The sequence below is a fragment of the Vidua macroura genome, chromosome 17 (genome assembly GCF_024509145.1).
Source record: "Vidua macroura isolate BioBank_ID:100142 chromosome 17, ASM2450914v1, whole genome shotgun sequence".
NCBI classification, from domain to species: domain Eukaryota; kingdom Metazoa; phylum Chordata; class Aves; order Passeriformes; family Viduidae; genus Vidua; species Vidua macroura.
This window is the reverse complement of record NC_071587.1, coordinates 4543469-4562645: the sequence shown is the minus strand read 5'-3', so window position 1 is coordinate 4562645 and position 19177 is coordinate 4543469.

Below are 19177 nucleotides of genomic sequence, written 5' to 3'. Positions count from 1 at the left end.
GGGCCTTAAAGGATCTCACTCCCTCTCCTGCCACGGCAGGGACACCTTCCACCATCCCAGGCTGCTCCAAACCCTGTCCAGCCCGGCCTTGGACACTGCCAAGGATCCAGGGCAGCCACAGCTTCTCTGGGCACTCCGTGGCAAGGCCTCACAGTAAAAAAATCTCTTCCAAATATTGAACCTAAATTTCCCCTCTTTCAATTTGTACCATTCCCCCTTGTCCTGTCCCTGCAGCTCCTGAGGAGGAGCCACTGCCCGGCTTCCCTGTAGCTCCTTCAGCCGCTGGAAATGTGCCATGAGGTCTGCACACAACCTTCTCTTGTCCAGGTTGAGCAGCCCCAGCTGTCCCAGCCTGTCTCGAGTGCTCCAGTGCCCTCAGCAGCCTCGTGGCCTCCCCAGGACCTCCAGCAGTTCCATGTCCATGTGCTGCTGGAGACACCACAACTGTGCCCAGTGTTTGAGGTGGGGTCTCACCAGAGCACAGCAGAGGGGGACAATCGTCTGCTCCGACCTGCTGGCATCCCTTACAGGATCGTTTGGGTTGGGAAATGCTTCTGAGATCATTGAGTCCAACCTACAACCTAAGGCAACCATGTCAAGTAGACCAGCGCCTCATCCAGCCCTGGGTGTTGTCCTTCCTGAGCTGAGGGGCCCAGAACTGGGCACGGGAGCCGAGGTGACCCACTCCAGTGCCCAGCACAGGGCAGGAATCGCTTTCCTGGTCCTGCTGGCCACAGTAGTCCTGAGACAGGCCAGGGTGCCATGGACTTCGTTGGCCCTCTGGGCACACCTGGCTCGTGTTCAGCCACTGTCCACCAGCACCCCCAGGGTGGAGCCTGTCAAGATTATCTTAAATTGGGATGTTCTTTGATGCAAGACCTTTGTGTGCTTTCAAGCCTAATGAGCAAGAAGGAGACCTGACCAGTGGAACAGGCAGCAGGAACATCCCTTAGTCAAGGGCATCCTGATGCTAATGAGCTTTAAGGATGTAGCAAATGCAGATGTTGATGTATGTCTATCTACAGATTGCTAGCTTGGCAAAATACTCAAGGTCCATGTGTTCTGGAGCTGAACATGTTCATTATAATGCTAAAAAAGACCCTTCCCCTGAGAGTGCACAGAAATTTCTGGGCTGATGTAACTTGCTAAGCAGTTACAATTGCTGGGCTGAAATTGCCCAGAAATTGCTGGGCTCATGGAACTTACTAAGCCGTCCTTACAGAGGGGCTGTGCTTGGGAAGTCACTAACTCTGAATTTCTGTGTATAAATAATGGCAGGGAAAGTCCGTGGGGGTGTGCTGGATTTCTGGAGTACCACAGAGCACCCAGGCTGGGGCAGCAGAAAGAAACAATGGGGACATTGTCTCGATTGTGTCGTTATTGCCTTGTTGCAGGCCAGGTAACAAATCCGATTTTGTGGGTGCCACCGTCAGCCTGGGGCTGGGCTGTAGCCCTGCTCCCCTTCACACAGGGCACCCCTGCCCTTTAAACTTGGGCTGGGTAACCTCCCCAGTGGCTGTGGCTTGTGTGGAGGTGAAACCCCAGAGCCCTGGGCCGTGCCACCTGCCCAGGAGGTCACTGACACAGCCCAGGCAGCTGCCACTCCTGTGCCACCAGCCCCTCTGGAGATGCAGGGAATGGGGAGAGCCTGTCCCCCTTATTTCAACCCCCATTCCATGGGGAGATGGGGTTCCAGGGTGGGATCCATCCTGCCATGGCAACAAGGATGTCCCAGGCTGGCTCAGCTCGGGGAGAGCCAGCGTGGACTCCAAGGGCTTCCAGTGAAGTGACTAAGAGACACAGTTCATCATTAAAATTAAACAGATCACAGCTTCAGCTCCTTTCCACCCCTCTCAGCGCTGCAGACAAACTATCAACAGCCTGATTTCCAGAGGTGCCCCCAACCTGCCACCCCCACTGTGTGAAATGGGGACTCAGATATTGAGCATCCTTGAAGCTCAGGGCTTTAATGGCTTTTCTCACTTGTTTACCCAATGCACAAAGCAGGGCTAATAGCTTTCTTTTATCATGTAAAGGTGTTATTAATGTGAATTAATAAGAATTTGCAGAGTTCATTTAGACCTTGGGATTAAAAGGCTCATTTCAAGGGGCTGTTACTACATAAAAACAAACACATGCTCACGAGCAAGAACATGAAATGCAATAATTTGTAATGTGCATTTACATCACTGCTCTCTTCTCCTGAGAGCTACACAAACAATCTTGTCAAACAACCCTCTGTGAGGTAAGCAATAGATTATGGCTTTATTTTATTGAAGGAGAAACCCACAGTGTGGTGAATATCAAGTTATCAAGTCACATATCTGGTTCCTTCATCGATCACTGCAGAATTCCTTTACTCCTAAGCAATGCTTTTATAGACACACGTCCTATGAAATGTGCTAGTTGCCTTTCTTGGAGGGAAGGGAGAGAGAAGGGCAATTAAAATATAAAGGTTTATTTCCCTAAAGGATTAACTAATAGATGAGGATATACAGAGTAGGCTAAAAATAGAGTCTATATGGGACACATTTGTGCTCTACACTGAATAAGAGCCCAGGAGAAGAATCTTGTAGCTGCTCATCCTCTACACCTCTCTGGAGGGTTGAATCTCCTTTATTCTCAAGAGCAACCTTGGCTGCTCAGTCTCAAAGTGGCCAAAGCACTTGGTTACCTCCCCTATATCCAAAGACAAGAACTATATCTACAGTTTTAACATAAGCCTGGAAAGCTTCCTAACCTGTGTTTATCCTCTAAATAGCAGCTGAAGAAAACATCTGATTTGATTGGCCCTTCTCAGTTGTTCTTATCCCCTATTAATCCCTGCTGCTCCCTGCCCAGCACGGGGCTGTCCCCTTTGCTGATTTATCGCTCCTTTCTGTGACCACCAGCGCTGCAATGAGAGTTATTAAAAGGTGGCTAGAAAGGGGAGCAGTCGGGCTGTTCTAAACTTAGAGTAACCTGAAGCAAGCCATGAGGTATCCCCTGGTTCCTCTGGTGAACGAGCTGACCTTCCCTCTGCTTTTCTTCTGGTTCTGCTTGCCCTTTGTAATGCTGCTGATCATCGCCATTATCTGGCTACAGCTGCTGCTTAATGAAGGTAAGTTGGGCAGTGGACCAGGTAAAATGCTGCTGCATAAAGTTACCTTCCTCTTTAAAGCACTCTGCTGGCTATTTTTAGTTCAATGCCACTTGTCACAGGAGGAAGCTAAAGGTTTGTTAGTGCTGGGGGTAGCACATAGAAAAAACAAACAAATTATTAATTTTTGCTGTCAAAAATGCTTCTAAGACAACCAAACTGCTACTTATCCTTCTTACACTCTCCCTTTTTCTGTGGTAACTTGATTTAAGAAGGACAAAGGACAAGTAATTTTTATAGGTTTCTATTTCACAAATCTCCCAGAAAGCAAGCCTAATCCTCTAATTTTCTACACTTTAAACTCTGGCTTCACAGTTCTCTTGCACCTCTCCTTTTTGGAAGGGCATGGAGGGTTTTATTGGGGGAGCTGGTGAGGAATTCTTTTATGCAGAGGCTGATAGAAAGTTTTGAAGGGAGCAAGACATGCATTTTGATATATTTTTGTATTTTTCCAGTTTTTTTTTTTCCAATTCATCCCTAATTCTTTAACACGTCAGCAACCAATAACAGGCTTTGGTTTAGACTAATAATAAGCTTGTTGTTGCACTTGTGAGGATAAAGCCTTGCTACTGTGCTCTAATGCTGGAGAAAAAAATCTAATCCCAGCTGAGGAAGTTCAAAATCAGTGACAAAATATCTGTTTTACATAGCTGTGCCACATCCTTACACTGCAGTTGAGTGCTCAGACTTTTGTCTGGACAGAGTAATTCTCTTGATGTTTTGAAGTATATTCTTCAGGTTATTCTTGCTACATTTACATTCATAATTTCTGGCCTGTAGTGACTGCTCTTAGCACCAGGCCTCCAACTCTTTCCACAAGTGCTCTAAATTACATTTTAACCAGTAAGACTAGACACATCACTAAATTTTTACATACCAGCATATTTGCAGAATAAGAACATTAAAGCTTTCCTCAGTTATAAAAATAAAAGTACTCTTTTTAATAACTTCCTAACTAGTTCAGTTGTATCTACTTCCTTTATGCTAGTTTACAGCAAGCACAAGTAAAAAGGTAGTGTTTCAGCTCCTCCTTTAATAAAATTGCTGACTAAGAGCTAATTAGCTAAAAATAAACACTTGTAAAGGCCTTTTATTGTCTAATTTGGTTTGAAAATCCTTTATTTCAGCTGGAAAAAGTTCATAGGAACCTTGTCCAGCTCCTAGATGGAATGTGCAAATCTTACAGCCATGGGAAAATAAGTCACATACAGGTGTTTTACATGCTCTTTTTAAACCTGCTTCTAGCACAGATGCCCAGCACAGAAAAGATTGAGAAAGAATCTCCTGATGAGCCTGATTCTGACTCTGAAGATGAACTAACAGAGGAAGAAAACCAGAGAGATGCATCCAGTACAGAGATGCAAGAGGAGTCACAATCCAGTGGAGCTGTGGGAAGACTGAGGCCCAAGCCTGCTTATCTGAGCTCAAATCCTAAAAGCCCAAGTCTTCTTGCTGTGACAAACAGCTGTTCCCAGAGGCAGAAGATAAGATATTCCTGTGCTGAAAAGGGCATTTTCTATAACATCCTGATGGTGAGTAGTGGGACCAGGCTGCCCCCTTGCATATCTACTGCTTTTGTGCCTCAGCTCTGACTGTTTTCACCTCTGCCTGACTCAGAGACCTCTTGGGCAAGACAAAGCTCCAAGATTGGTTTCTGCCTGGTTAATAACTAACAGGAGGTTTTACTTTCTGCCTTCCCTATTTGTGATGACTCCTGTTGTAGATGAGGTAAAGGTAACACAAAATTGTGCAGAATGACTACCATGAATATGTGTGTGTATATATTTTTAAAGGTACATATGCATATTTTAAAAGTCCTTGAGAACTGCATTTAAAATGGCAACATTTGCTACTTATTCCTCTAAGATAAGAAGTTTAACTCAGCCGTGTGTAAAAACTCTCCTGGTATTTATGGCTGGTACTACGTGCTTTAAAAAGTTGCTTCAGACTTCTTACAGTGGAGCATGTGACTGAAAATAAGATGTATTTCACTTGCTCAATAAGAACTGAGGCCAGAATCTCTTTGCAAACACAGCAACCCTAATCCTTTTAGGCTCTACACAAATCCCAAAAGATAAATTTCAAGCAGTGGAAGAGCTTCATGTCTTGTGTGTCTTCTCTTTCCCTGTGCCTTGAGTGTCTGTTCCTTTGCAGAAGGGGCTCACAAGGGAAAGCTGCTCTGTGCCTCCACTGTCACTATTCCCAGTCCTGTCTGCTCAGTTACATTGCTGGGAGTTTTGAATTGCAGCAACTGAGGTACTCACTCATGTTTCCTTCCACCAGTTCTGCTGGAGTGCCAACCTTGCTTAGGCTGAACTAGCCAAGGACTGGAATCATCTTAACCTGCTGCAGTTATTTGACTAACACACCCTGAAGCTGAGCTTTAGCATGGCATCAGCAATACCTCAGTTGAAAGCATTTTTAAGACTATTAACACCACCAAGGCGGTACCAAATCAGTGTAGTAACAACTTGGTTAACATTCATTAATTTCCTAGTTTTTCAAAAGCTAACAGTGCCAACAGTGAGCTTGGTCTTGTCTAGGGTACTATTTAGTGCTCATAAAATTCCTTATAGGTACAACTATTGACTTGAACAGCTGCTTGAACTTGTCTTTTGTAGGACATAACATTTGTTGGGTGGGTGAGGGAAGGGAACAGGCACTGGTTGTTTCAATATCCTGTATATCCCATTGAAAATGCAACCTCTTCCAAAGACATAATTGCAGTGGCAATTCTGTTCTTCTTTTTCTTCCCCAGCTGTTGTGTTCTTCGCTTTCTTCTCTCACCTGGAATTTTGTCTCCCTGTTGCTTCAGACGTTTAACATCCTGAGGACTCTGCTGCTGCCATCCTATCTGGTTACCTACATGGCTCAGCTGTTTGCTTTGCTGTGTGAAAGAGCTGGGAAAATCCTGGCCTCGCTGAGTCTGGAGAGCAGAGGACTGCTGCTTTCAGTCCTGGGGAGGAAACTGCAGCTGAGCCAAGCTCAGAGAACCACTTCAGGGTGAAAATAAAGCAGGGAGTCCCGTGGCAATCCAGGTCAGCATTGGTGACAGCTACTGCAGCATGGCAGAGGGAGGGGAATTCTCTGAAGAAGAAACCCACTCCAGACTAAGTCAGCACCTACTCAGCTCACCACAGCTGTTTTGAGTGTTGACTGCCTAAATGTGAAATGATGACAGCAGCCAATTTCTTGTCCACTCTGCTCCCCTCTCGCCTCAGAGGGATGAGCTCCTTTTTCACAAGGACCAAGCACTCCACCAGCAGTGATAGTTTCTGCTCATCAACACTAATCTTTGATTTCAAATAAATACGATCAAGGCAATCTCTCTCTGTAGCAGTTTTACTGGATTTTAAATGCAATACAGCCATAGGATTATTATATTCATAGTCCAATTAGCACTTTTCTCATCTGCAACTTGTCAGTTCTCAAAGTAAGAAATTACTTTTCAACACTTAGGTCTAAGAGATGAAGCAGGCCTACCTCCAACTAACAAGGAATAATTAAGCCCTGAGCAGATCCCGAGCATGGATGTCCCTGATTTCCGTTCAGGCTTTGTTTTTGAGCACAGCTGGCAGGCTGATGTAAGGTAGATTACAGCCTAGAGAGGCACTCACAACAGCTTGATTTAACCACTTATTGGAACCACAGGGAGGGTGAGGAGCCTGAGATGAGCCATCGTTTTGTAGCCTAAGGGTTTATCGAGGTGCTGGGTTTTGAACAGAACAGCTGTGTGCTCTTGTGTTGATGCACACGTCCAACACACTCTTTTGTTTTCAAGAGGACCTGAATTACAAAGTAATTCAATGAGCGCGCTGCCGCTTGTGGGAATCATTGTTTCTGCTGCCCGTGTGCGGTGCCTGTCTCTCCAGAGCCTTACACGGGCACACTGTGCAACACCAGCCCGCAAAAATGATGAAACCTGCCCTGGTTTGTGTTTGCTTTTCCCACCCCATCCCCTGAGCCCCGCGTGGCCAAATATTTATCGATGCTCTTAAATAAAACTTGTTTACCCGCATCTTTATTTTCGCAGCGCCTTTCTTTAGAAAGGAAAACACAAAAGAAAAAGAAAAGCTGTTTGCCCAGGACATCCCGGGAGGGAGCTTCGGGGTTTTTCTCCAGCGGGGATCCCCCGTTTCTTTCCCCGCCTGTCAGCGGCGAACGGGAAGGGTTGAATGCTCCGGGCAGATGCGGAGGGAGCGGGCGGGGAGCGGGGCGAGCTCTGGAGGGGCGGGACGGGGGCGGAGGGAAGAAGGGTCTCCTCTCCTTCTCTCGCCTCTGCTGAGCTCCTTGCCCGGCCCTGGGCGGCTCCGGTCAGATGAGATGCAGGTCGGGAGAACCCCCCGCTCTCTGCTCCTCCTCCTCGTCCTCCTCCTCTCCGGCCGTGCTCTGCAGCACTGACCGCTCCAAGTGGCCGCTCGCCGCCCCAGGTGGGCACTGACCGCCCCAGGTGGGCACTGACCGCTGCAGGTAGGTTGATGCTCGGCGCTGCTGGGGGAGGGCTCCAGCCATGCCCCGCAGCTCCGGAGGTCTGGATGCCGTCGTTGTGCAGGGCTGAATTGTCGCTTTTCCCGCAGAATTTGGCTTCTGCCCCGTTGGGGAATGGGGTTATTGTCTCGGCTGTACTGATATCTTAAAGCTGTCTTCCCTGAGCCAGCGAGAAAGACGTTTGCTGGTAGTGTCAAGGTTTTTCTCTTTACCTTTTCCACCATATACGCTAAAAATGTGTTGGCAAGAAAGGCTTCATGTGGCAGCTGCATTGTTGGGGATGCCTGTAATATTGCAGCTGAAGCCCTGGGGATGATACCTCCTGTCTCTATGGGATTTCACTTGTTTAGGCTACTTGAGTCTCTTAGACTGTGTTAACCTCTGCTCAAAAAGAAACCTTGTTAGCTTGAGGTAGTTGCCAGAATGCCACAGTTTAAGTTAAAAATGTTACACTGGTACCATCACTGCAAAGAAGTGGATGAACTGAGGTGGGTAAATAAACAGTCTAAAGGTCTAGGAGAATATTGCTTCTTGTACTACATGGTGATGTTCTAAAGCCTGGTGCTACCAAAGTGTATGCTTTGTGTAGTTTTTAGTCTGTGTAAATACACTCAGAATAGCTTTAGCCTGGCTGGGCTGGCTGTCCCTGGCAGTGTCACTGTAATAGCAGGGAGGTTGGTGCCAGTTTGCAAAAACCTGCTTGAGAAAGCTACTTTGAGGACTCCTAGTTTCTGCAGAGTTCCCCAGTACCACAGCTATGCTGATGGCACTAGTGGTTTAAACCTGGTTTTCCTGTCTTTGAGCTATGAAAAATAATGCACAAATAAATATTTAGCAGCTAAGAATAGGACTTTTGTGTGTGAATTTAGCTAAAAGCAGTATGGAAAGGGCATTTTGGTTCTGCTGTGAGTCAGTGCCTCTTACAAGAGATTGGTGGTGTGTGAACCTGGCCTGGAGAATGGACACAGACCTACAGATCAGGGGTCCCAGTCTGAACCCTGTAGACATTTTATTGTGATCCACATTTCTTAAAACATTTCATTTCCCCAAATCTGGCTGTAATGCCTGCCCCTGTGCCTGTCTTTGCTGTGCATTTGGAGCTCTCAGCATGAATGTAGCATGACCTTGAAGCTGCCTTGTAGTCTGCAAGTGCTTCAATATCATCTGTGAGTTTGTGTTTTAATTTCCTTTGCTGTTGTGTGCAAAAGCTGCTTCCTGGGCATCAGCAAGAGAGTTTGCAGCCTTGGATGCTGTAGAGGAGCTCCTGCCAGTGTGGTTGTTTACACTGACCACAGGTAGTTTTGGATTTAATTCACCTGAGGGTCTCTTGTTCACCTGGTGCATCATTTCTCATATGCATCCAGCAGCCTCTGTCCCAGAGCTCTTCCATGCTGCAGCAAGCAGGTATTTTTCTCAGCTGAGAAGATAGCAAAACCTGGATTGAACACTTGGGAGCACAGCCTTAGTGAGAGTTGTAATTTGGTAGTTCCTTTTGGCTGAAGTTAAGTCTCCTGGGAGGTGGAGGATGCATTTCTGTGTGCCAAACAGTACTGTACGTCTTTTGTGACCTTTTGCACATCACTTAATCTCTCTTTTTTCCCCTCCTTCTTGTTTGTAAAGCCTTTACTTTGCAGGCATGTTGCAGGGGTGGGGTCTGTTAAACATTAGGACTCTGTTGGGAAGCACTGTATGTATAAAACCATAGATAACAATTTCTTTCTCCTTTGGGCTCAGAACTCTGGAAGATGTTGGTGAAAAGACCCAAACTCCAATCTAGTGTAAACTGAAGCGATCTAATGTGTTTTGGTGGATTTAACTGATAAACATATCTCAAATCACTATGTCAAAGTATTTTTAAGGTCTTGCAGCGTGTGGGGATCCCTAACTTGTCAGCAGGACCTCTCTGAGTAACAGCTGGGTGAGCTGTGGCTGTTTACATCCTTCTCCTGCAGGAGTCATGGGATGATTTAACTTGGTTGACATCTGTTTCCAGTAAAGAGGAATTAGGTTCTTGGGTCCAAGCTGTATGAAGAAAAATAACACTGAATGTTTGGCTCAAGATCCCAAGAGGGCGCAGCAGCAACAGCAGCCGAGCTCTTGGGTTAATCAAAACACATTTTTGAAGTAATTTTTTTTTAAATGTGGGAAGGAAAAAACCATAACTGTTGTTTCCCACTTCACAGCAGCTTTGATGAGTTGGATAGAGAGTTTTGTTACTTGTCAAAGCTTTATAAAATGCAATGGGTGAGTGGCCAGCTCGCCTTAAGGAAAATGTCACTCACTGGAGTGCTAAAATGGGAGCCCAAAGAGGTGCTGGCACCTCAGTTCTTTACAAGACCCAGCTGGCCAAAGCTTTCAGAACCCTGCTCTGGCTGTGTTTGACCCTGCTTTAAGCAGGAGGTTGGCTGAGGTGGTGACCCGAGGAGCCCCTCACTGCTTGTGATGGTGTAAAGTGCTCCAGGAGCAGTGTCCTTCCCTGTCTGCACAGCAAAGGAGCCCCCACCCCTTCAGGGCCTCCTTAAAAATCACTGCGTGACTTGCACTGGGATCTTCTCTTTTGGGTAAGGAGGTCACTAGGGCATGCATGCAATACACTCCTAGCTTTTTCTATCATTTAAAAGTCAGAAACTACCATACCTGACCAACAATATCGTGTATTTTAGCTTCATATGCTTTTTTGGCTCCCAGTTCAGCAAAATATTTTCTTAATTGGGGATGTTGTGGCCCATATGCTTCTATTCCAAGCAGTTTAAATGCTTTCAGTTGGAGACATAAAAATATCTTAGTTGTGACATGATGTTTGAGCCTTCCTGCTGCGGATGCAAAATCCATATGGCAACGAGGCTTAATTGAAACCTGCTGGAGTTACTTTTCTCCTGCAACATATTATATTAAATATTCTTTATGCAGCTGGCTTGAGAGGACTACCCATAATTAGATATTTCTAATTAATTAGTGCTTTTGGAAATTCTGTTCCTTTCCAAGATTTATGATTTTGATCTACGTAAAGCACTTCAGTTTGATAAACTACATATCAAGTACAGCATGTGTGATTGATTCATTATTTATTCCACAGACTTGAGGTATAAGTTATCCACTACAGAGTTATTGATTGGGTGGGTAAGTCCTTCCAGGTGTGTTGTGTAGTGAAAAGCTTGTCTGAAATCAGAACTTGTTGCTTGAAGAGTTGGGTCTCTAAATTGGTTTGAGCTTCAGATGTTTGCAATATTTCCTGGTATTTGTTGCTGTTTGGTCAGACCGTTGGGTCAGTTTGCAGGGGAGTATGTTTTGTGATTGCAATTAAGATTGGAGAAAGAAGTACAAAAGCTGATGTAGCTTAAAGCATACTCCCCAAAGCAAATTACTGCAAGAGTCTGGAATGTGTTGGTGGGAGGCTGCAGTTTAAGTAAGAGGTTGCTCCGTGCATGCAGGAGTCCTTCCCTTCCTAAATGTTTCCATGTGCAAGGCTTATTCCATCAGCCCCCTGGACTGCTGAGCTATTAAAATCTGTGTCTCTTGTAAGAATGAGGATCTTTCTCACTAAATATTCTGTGCCAGCAGTGTGCAAAGGGAACTTTGCTCTCATCATACAGGAAAATAATAGGGCAGCCCCCACTGGGGACCTTTTAGAACAAACAATATTCTGGTATTTCTTTCCCATACTTTTAAATTTTTTGAGGGAAAAGTTTCAGGACCCTTGAATCTTCCTGCATAACATCTGGCAAGCCCATTATGAATTCACTAGTTCTCTGAAATTTTAGTTCTTATATAATATGGAATTTTGGAAGAATTTGAAATTCTTATTGGATATGAATTCAATTGAAGGTTGTGGCTTCTGGTCTGTGAGATGTCCTCGTGAACATACACACTCCCATCATGTAGTCAAGTGACAGTAGCCTGCTTGGCCATTGCACACTGGTGGGTTACCAGTAGCAAACTGGGCAGCCTGGGCATGGATGAAGCACTGACAGGAGGCTGCTGGCCAAGAGTTATTTCATATTCCTCAGTTAGCTCTGCTTGGGTCACCTAGGGAAGCGTGAGAGATGTAACCAAGGAACATTGGAAAGGCACAAATCTGGAGCGAATTCTTCACTCTCTTGCCTCTGCACTGTTCTCTTTGAAGGCTCTCATTTCTGAATCAGATTTCAAGTGATGAACGCTGGAAATAAAGGTGGAATTTCTTGTATGGAAGCCCTTGAGTGAACAGGAGCCTGGAACTCTTGCAAAGCCCATAGCAGGTGGCCAATATATAATGGAACTGGAAGGATATCCTCTTTAGGCAACAAATAAACACAGCTTTGCTGATGAAAGTTGTTTTTCTCGGTCAAGGTAAAGCAGGGACAATGTTCCTGTTTGAAAGCAGCGGGGCTGACACAGTGGAAGGAAATCCCTGTGTGTCCCCCAGCGGAAGGTGAGGCATGCAGGGCAGTGTATACATCCCTGCAGCTGATCTCCCAGCCCCTTGTTTGGGGCAAACGTTCCTCAGCCCTGGCCTCCCTCCAGCCTGTGCACAAGCAGGGTAAAACGAGATAAAGGTAACAGCTGTATTTAGCTGCAGTGTTTCCTTTGAGTAACGGGAGAGGAAGGATCTCTCCTGGGAGCAGCCATATCCCTCATCCAAGGGTTTTGGAGTTCATTCACTCCGTGCTTCCTACGCTGCCTTGGCCAGCGTGCAGCAGGCACGAGGCTGCCGGATGCTTGCAGGCCAGGAAGGGTTTGGAGCAAGCACAGAGCTGCCAGCTCCCCTGGGAGAATCCAAGGCTTGGTGAAATACCAGCACTCACCCTGGAAAAAGCTTTTTTGGAGAATGGCTTTTTGCTAGGCTCATTCTAGCTGTAATAATGTGTTAGATGGAAGGAAACTTAACTGGGGAGTGGAATTGGTAAATAAGATCAAGGAATTGCTGCTTTAAGGCATTCCTGTGAATTCTGCTAATGCAGTCTGTGCAGTTTTGTAAAGGATTAGCATGACTTCATTGTTAATAAAGCAGATGGCAAAGGAAAAACAGTCTTTGTAAAGGTCAAGAAGCTGCTATCTGGGGGTCTATGAATATCATTTAACCCCATAAAATTTCTTTTTCTGACACTGGCTCTAAGTCAGGCATCGCAGCTCATTTGGATCTCTCAGAGTTCCAGGAGGATGTACACTGTGAAGCCAGCTTTATTATGTGAGATCATCAGGTAAAAAATTCAAACAAGGGCTCAGTCCCCTCTCAGCGGGATGGTAGCTTGTTAAGTCTCTAATTAATTGGTTAATTGACAAATTCCCTAACTCCCATGCTTATGAGGAAGCCAGTTTCCCATCTGATGGTGAGAATGCTCCTCCCTCCTCCTCCAGCATGGTGCAAGTATCACAGTGGGCAGCCTGGGAGCCTCAGCAGATGCTGTTGGGTCAGCTTGAAAGCTTTTAGGATAAGGTGATGTATTTACAGCTTCCACCATGGAAGCTTGATTTTTACCATTCCTATGGCTACTTCCAGTTATTTATGAAGAGTTTGTCATATCAGAAACTGCCCAAGAGTTGCTTTTGCAGAGCTGCAAGAACAGAAGTTCTCATCACCTCCTCTCCTTTGTCTCTGCCATATGTGTGGCTCTTGTTTTAGCCCAGTGGCTGCTCCCAGCACAGATCAGGCTGAGCTGTATCAGCATTTTTGGGGCCAAAACATGAGTTGGAGTCAGGTCAGCAACCACAGCCAGGTGATGCCTGTGTTGGAAAATGGCCATTGTACAAAAGCTTGGTTGCTTACACCAGGGTTAAAACAGGTATTTCTGAATGTTAGTGGAGTTAAAGTGTTTAGTCATCAAAATTACTAGAGCTGTGAGGTAAAACACAATTGCTTTAGTTCCTTTCTTGCGTGTTTTTAGGTTTATTTTTATGAACTCTTCATAGTTTTCCATTCACCTGTGAGTCCAGGTTGAATTTCTGATTCTTTCACTTGTTGGTTCTGACTGTGGTCTTTCAATGGCTGATCTATGTAAAATCTTCTTTTGGCCCTGGCAGTGAGCACTGCTTAGTCTGACCTTGCACACCAGGTGTAAACTGAACAATAAAAATCTGTCTTGCACCACTTGACACTGATGCCTGAGACTTTGTGTCCCATCTCCTCTCTGGCCCTCCAGTTAGAGCAGAGGGTTTTGTACAGCAAACAGCACGTGGGGATTTATAGACACTGCTCTAATCCCTGACTGACCTTTGAGATGATCTTACACCACCAGCCTCAGCTGCCCTCCGTTCTTCCTGCAAATCCTGCACTGCAAAGCTGTTTGGGAATGTCTGTGGCAAGCTCCTCCATCCCCTCATTGCCCAAACCTAGATCATGTCTGACATCTTCCAGTCCCGGTTTTCATAAAGACTCACGTAATTAAACTTCGTCATTAAAATTTTGGAAAAACAAGCCCTCTTCTAATGAGTTAACAGGCTCTTGACTACAAATAGCTCTGTGAGAGCTGTGAGCTGAATTGTGCAATCAGGTCCAGCATCTCAACCAGTTTTGTTCCAGCTGTTGCATCGTTTATAGACGAAACCAGTACAGACAAGCTCTGAGTGGTGACTTCAGAGCCAGGCGCCAGCAGAGCAAAAGTAGTGGATGCTGGCTTTTTTTTTTTTTTAAACTTCTGAGCCTTTAAACAGCAGTCCAGCTCTCTTCTTGAGGACGAATGAGGAGAATGCCCATGGATCTAAATTACAGGCCACTTGTAATCTCTCTCCACACAGAGAAGTTTGGATTATTCCTGACAGACCTATTACAGCTGAAGAGATGACAAAGTGGAACAGAAGCCTGTTAGGATAAGTGATGGCACTTTGGAGTACAACAAAACTGTTGCTTATGAGTGGAATAATTGGCACTTAAAATTGCCTGGCTGCTAAATAAGAGCTTCTGACTGTATTAAATCTTCTTTTTATTTTGGAAATAACTGGTTGAGCAATTGGGATCTGTGAAAATACAGCTCCCTAGAGAGGGGGGTGTCCTTCTGTTCCCCTGCTTAGGGTCTGGTGGATCTACCCACAAATGGGCACAGTGGCATTTCATTCCCAAGTAAACTCCCTAGAACAATGTGTGTGGGGACCTATTTGGCAATTATTTTTCTCTAAATCTTGGAGTAAAGATAAGCTTCAGAAAGGAGGGGAGGGAGGGGGGTGTCCAGCCTAATTTCTGAAGTAGCTTCAGCTAGTCTGACCCAATATAAAAATTTATGAGGAGATTATAAAAACCATAATATGCTAAAATCTGTCAAAACAAACAAGCAAGAAAGCCTCCTAAATGACACATTGCTTTAAAAACTCTATTTGTACTTAGTCCAGGTGTTTCACTTTTAACCTGAACAAATAGCTCAGCTATGGAATTATGATCAGGTCACTCCTGCTTTTCTCCTCCCCTTGTCTTACCATCCTTGCTAAAACCCCAGCTTATCAATAGCTATTGTTGAGCTGTCTCATAACCTTGGTAGCTGCACTGATTGTGGGGCCGTGCCACGGGCATGACTTCTCCCAGGAGTGGATGTTTGGCATTCTTTGGGCAGCAACTCCTGTAGGATGCCCGCAAACTGACTCATGGTGAGTTCAGCCCAGCGAGCCCATCCCCTGCTGTGATTATGCTGCAGGAAATAAACAAGATGACAACCTAATCTATCACATCTTTGGGCTGAGAACTGGGGCACCCCAGAAAGAAAGTCCATTTCTGGCACTCTTTCTCTTTGTTGCTTCATTGCCCCATCTCTTTCCCAGAAGGGAACAGAAAATCCAACGTGCAAAAATCAAAATGAGGTTTGTGAAATCAGCTGGGGCGTGAGCTCGGGAACTGGAGCTTTTGCATATTCTTCTTCTGTGAAAATGAAGGATGTTGGAAGTGCTCTGTGGAGGTGGTGCTGGGGATGAGCTGTGCAGAGTGGAGTCAGAGAACTCCTGGGTGTGCTCAGCTGGCACGAGGTGCTGGTCACTCACTGCAGCTGGAGGGGGACTGGCTGCTGCTCGCTGGTCCCACGTGCCTCTCCTCCAGGGTGATGTGTGGCACTCTGTCACCTGGCTGCAGGGATAATCGGTCCCTGTGCTTGGAGGAAGTGAACAAGCAGCTTGCTGGTCATTACTCTGGTGCCTGTGACTCCTTTCTGCCTTCAGTGTCCAGCAAGAGAGATTTTTTTTTTTGAGGCACAGCCTGCTGTAGATACCAGGCACGTGTTTGAGCAGGGAGATAAACAAGGTCATCCTCTGAAACCCGCTAAGGCTTCTAATTTTACACAGCCTTCAGTGCCCAGGAGGCAGAGCCATGTTCAATTTACATTAATAAGTAAGTCTTGGTTATTCATCAGAATAAATGTTTTTGAGTGTTAAGAATAGCTCCTGTCTTAGTGCTTCCTCCTATTGTTGCAGCTCTTCCTTGAGCAGTGGAAATGTTTTGGATTTAAATTACATTTACAGTAGTAATTAGGTTTAAGCAACTTTACAGTTGACTTATCTGAATATACATCTGTGTCTAAAGAGAGTATGACTTTTTTCCCCCCATCCCACCTTCTTGAGTCTCCCAAGGCAGGACATTTTCAAACAGGGTAGGCAGCTGGAGATACTGATACTGATATTGATTATTGATCCTCCAGCTCCCCGGGCATCATCCCAGCAGGATGACAGATTAACTCTTGTCTCATGCAGTAAAGTCATGAGTGGAAATGCTTTGTAGGGCCTGAGTGTTGCTGGGGCTGTCTCTTGGCAGCTCTTTTCCTGTGAGGTGCTGGTTTTCTCTCCCAGCTCAGGCAGAGCAGAACCAGATGTGTGGCAGGCCCAGCTGCTGGGAGCTGCTGCCTTACCCAGACCTGACTGCAGCTCACTCTGTGCCCCAGGCCACAGCCTGGCTGCTGCTCCCTGCCAGACTGGGAGCAAGCTGGGGCTTGGATAATCTCACTGATTTAGTGACTCCAGAAACTGGAATAAGCTCCTCATCTCAGTGAGTCTGTGTGGTGGATAGGTAGCACCACTTGAGGATTTTCTTATGTGATGGATTGAGCAGGGATAAATGATTTTCAGGTTTTCCTAATACTATGTAACCTCAAAATAAACCTGTGAAAAAAAGAATTGAAGAAGAAATTTTCCCACTCCACTTTACAGTGTGTCACTTGCATTCATTTTTCAGGATAACAAACTAACTTTGGGATGCTTGAAAAATGTAATGCTGCCATAAGGTCTTGCAATGCAGCCCATGGATGTTTTATTCCAGCTGACCTGAAGGCTCTGATGCCCAGCTCTGTCAGGCACCATGCAGAGGCAGCTCTCCCAAACTGCAGAGACTTCCTCCACTCCTTAGGTCTGCAGAAATTCCTGGCTATCCAAAAGCATGTCAGATGTTTTTCCACCTCCTTTTGAGCCTAAAAAAGTCAGGCCAAGTCATGTCAGCTTGGCAGGATGTGTGGATACCTTCAGAAATAACTTGTGCTCTAAAGTGGTGACGGTAACAGTGCTGGGTCTGTTCCCATGATTCATTTGAACTAATTGGCTGCTGAGAGCATCATATGTCTCTTTGTCTCCATATTTGAGTAAGATTCAGCTCCTGTGATCCAGATAATCTTATCCTAGTGAGCTTGTCTCATCTCTAATGATGCCAGGAAGACTGTCCTGAAGCATGAAACATGCTGGAGAGGTCAAAACCAGAGCTGGAATATTTATCCTGATTCACTCTGAAAAAGCAGACTCAGCTGGCCTCTATTCCTCCACCTTTTTTCTCACAAGCACAATCTAGGAGATAAACGTACTGATTACTCCTCTGAAATGCCATGAATAACTGAAGGCCAGACAGGAGTGGAGATGTGAAAGGCTGTAGTGCAGCTGTTATTATCCACAGAGATCAGAAACTTTCAGCAGTGCTTGTGTACTCTTTGTGTGAGTAATCAAAGCTGAATGTACTCTTAAAGAATTCTGTCTTCATCTGGATGCTTTAAATTTGCTCAGTTGTGCAACAAGCCTGGCTGAGTTATTACTACTGCATGAGAAACCTGAGGATGAAACTGCCTGGTACGAGTGTCTGGCAGCCTCTGTCTGTAAATTGACCCATTAAAAAGGATGATCAGCTGGCTGCTGGAGTTATTAAAAGACCTTTAATGACAAGGAACACCACTGAGGGACAAAAGAAATAAAGTTATGGGCTGTGGTGCCCATCTATTTGGCAGATTAGAGGTGATTTTATGTCCAGGAGAAGGAATGGCCTGAAACCCAACCCCTTGTTTCAGGGCAAGGTGTGCTCAGTGGGGAGTGGTTTGGAAAGGCTAAGTGCTCCCTGGAGAGAACAAAATGCTTTTCAATTTTTGTAAAAACAGAAAGCAAAGAGCAGCCACATTTGCTCTTGCAGATGTTTTTGCTGTCATCCCTCCTTGCTCTCCCCTCCCATGCCTCACATCCTGAGCAGTGTGTGTGGTCACACATGATGGTGACACTTCTGCAGCAGCTGTAGTCTGTGTAGCTGCAAAAAAGGATGAAAAAAATCTTTAATTTGCTTTCTGTGTGTTCCTACAGTCTTCATTAGTGGGTGAATTTTTATGATGGATAGTGGGAAGAAATCCTTCCCTGTGAGGGTGCTGGGGCCCTGGCACAGGGTGCCCAGAGCAGCTGTGGCTGCCCCTGGATCCCTGGCAGTGCCCAAGGCCAGGCTGGATGGGGCTGGACCAACCTGGGACAGTGGAAGGTGTCCCTGCCATGGCAGGGGTGGCACTGGGTGGTCCTTAAGGTCCTTTCCAAACCATTCTCTGTTGGCTGCCTGTGTGTGATTCTGTGCTGCTGTAAAACCTGTGGTCTCTGGGTTTTGGTTATAACTGAACTTCACAAGCTGGCACTTTCTGTGGTTGATCTTTGGGGCTGGTGTAGGAGGAGCCATGTGGATAAACCTGAGTTTTGAATTACGGGTGGAGGAATAAGTTTTACAGGAATTGTGGGTAAGGAGGAAAAGAGAGGAAATTCCCATCAATACTTTTGCATAGTTAGTGTGGGGAGCTGTAAATGTCCCAGATGAACATTCCCAGTGCCAGCCCTGGTTCTGAAGCTGGGGGGTGGGGCAGTGTTCCTTCAGCAGCAGGGTGAGCTCAAGCAGTGGTTGGGAAAAAAAACCTGTGTTGGTAGGAACAAAGCCAGGATGGGCTCTTTATGACGAGGGATTGTCTCTAAAATAGCTGCTGCTCCCTTTAAGCTGTCGGAGGCAAAGCAGGCTGAGCTGTAGATCCAGCCTTACTGGGAATATGGGAAGCACAGAGTGGGATTGTTACTTGTGCTGGATGAGCTTTGCGTGCCTCCACTAAAACACGTAAATAAATTACTCATCCCTTTAACATCGGGATTCTGAATAAAAAATGTTAGAAGAAAGGAGAGTTACTGAAACACCGTAGAGAGAATAACAAGGAGAGAGCAAATCCTGTCAGGAACGGCTACAGGGCATCCGATTGCCTTAACCCTTTGCTCACCTGTGCATTGCTCGTTGATGAGATATTTAAAGAATAATCTGGATCTTGCAAAATATTCTCTGTAGGTGTTACGAGTTTAGACTGGTCTTTCAACACCAGTGCCTTACATCCAGCTGGG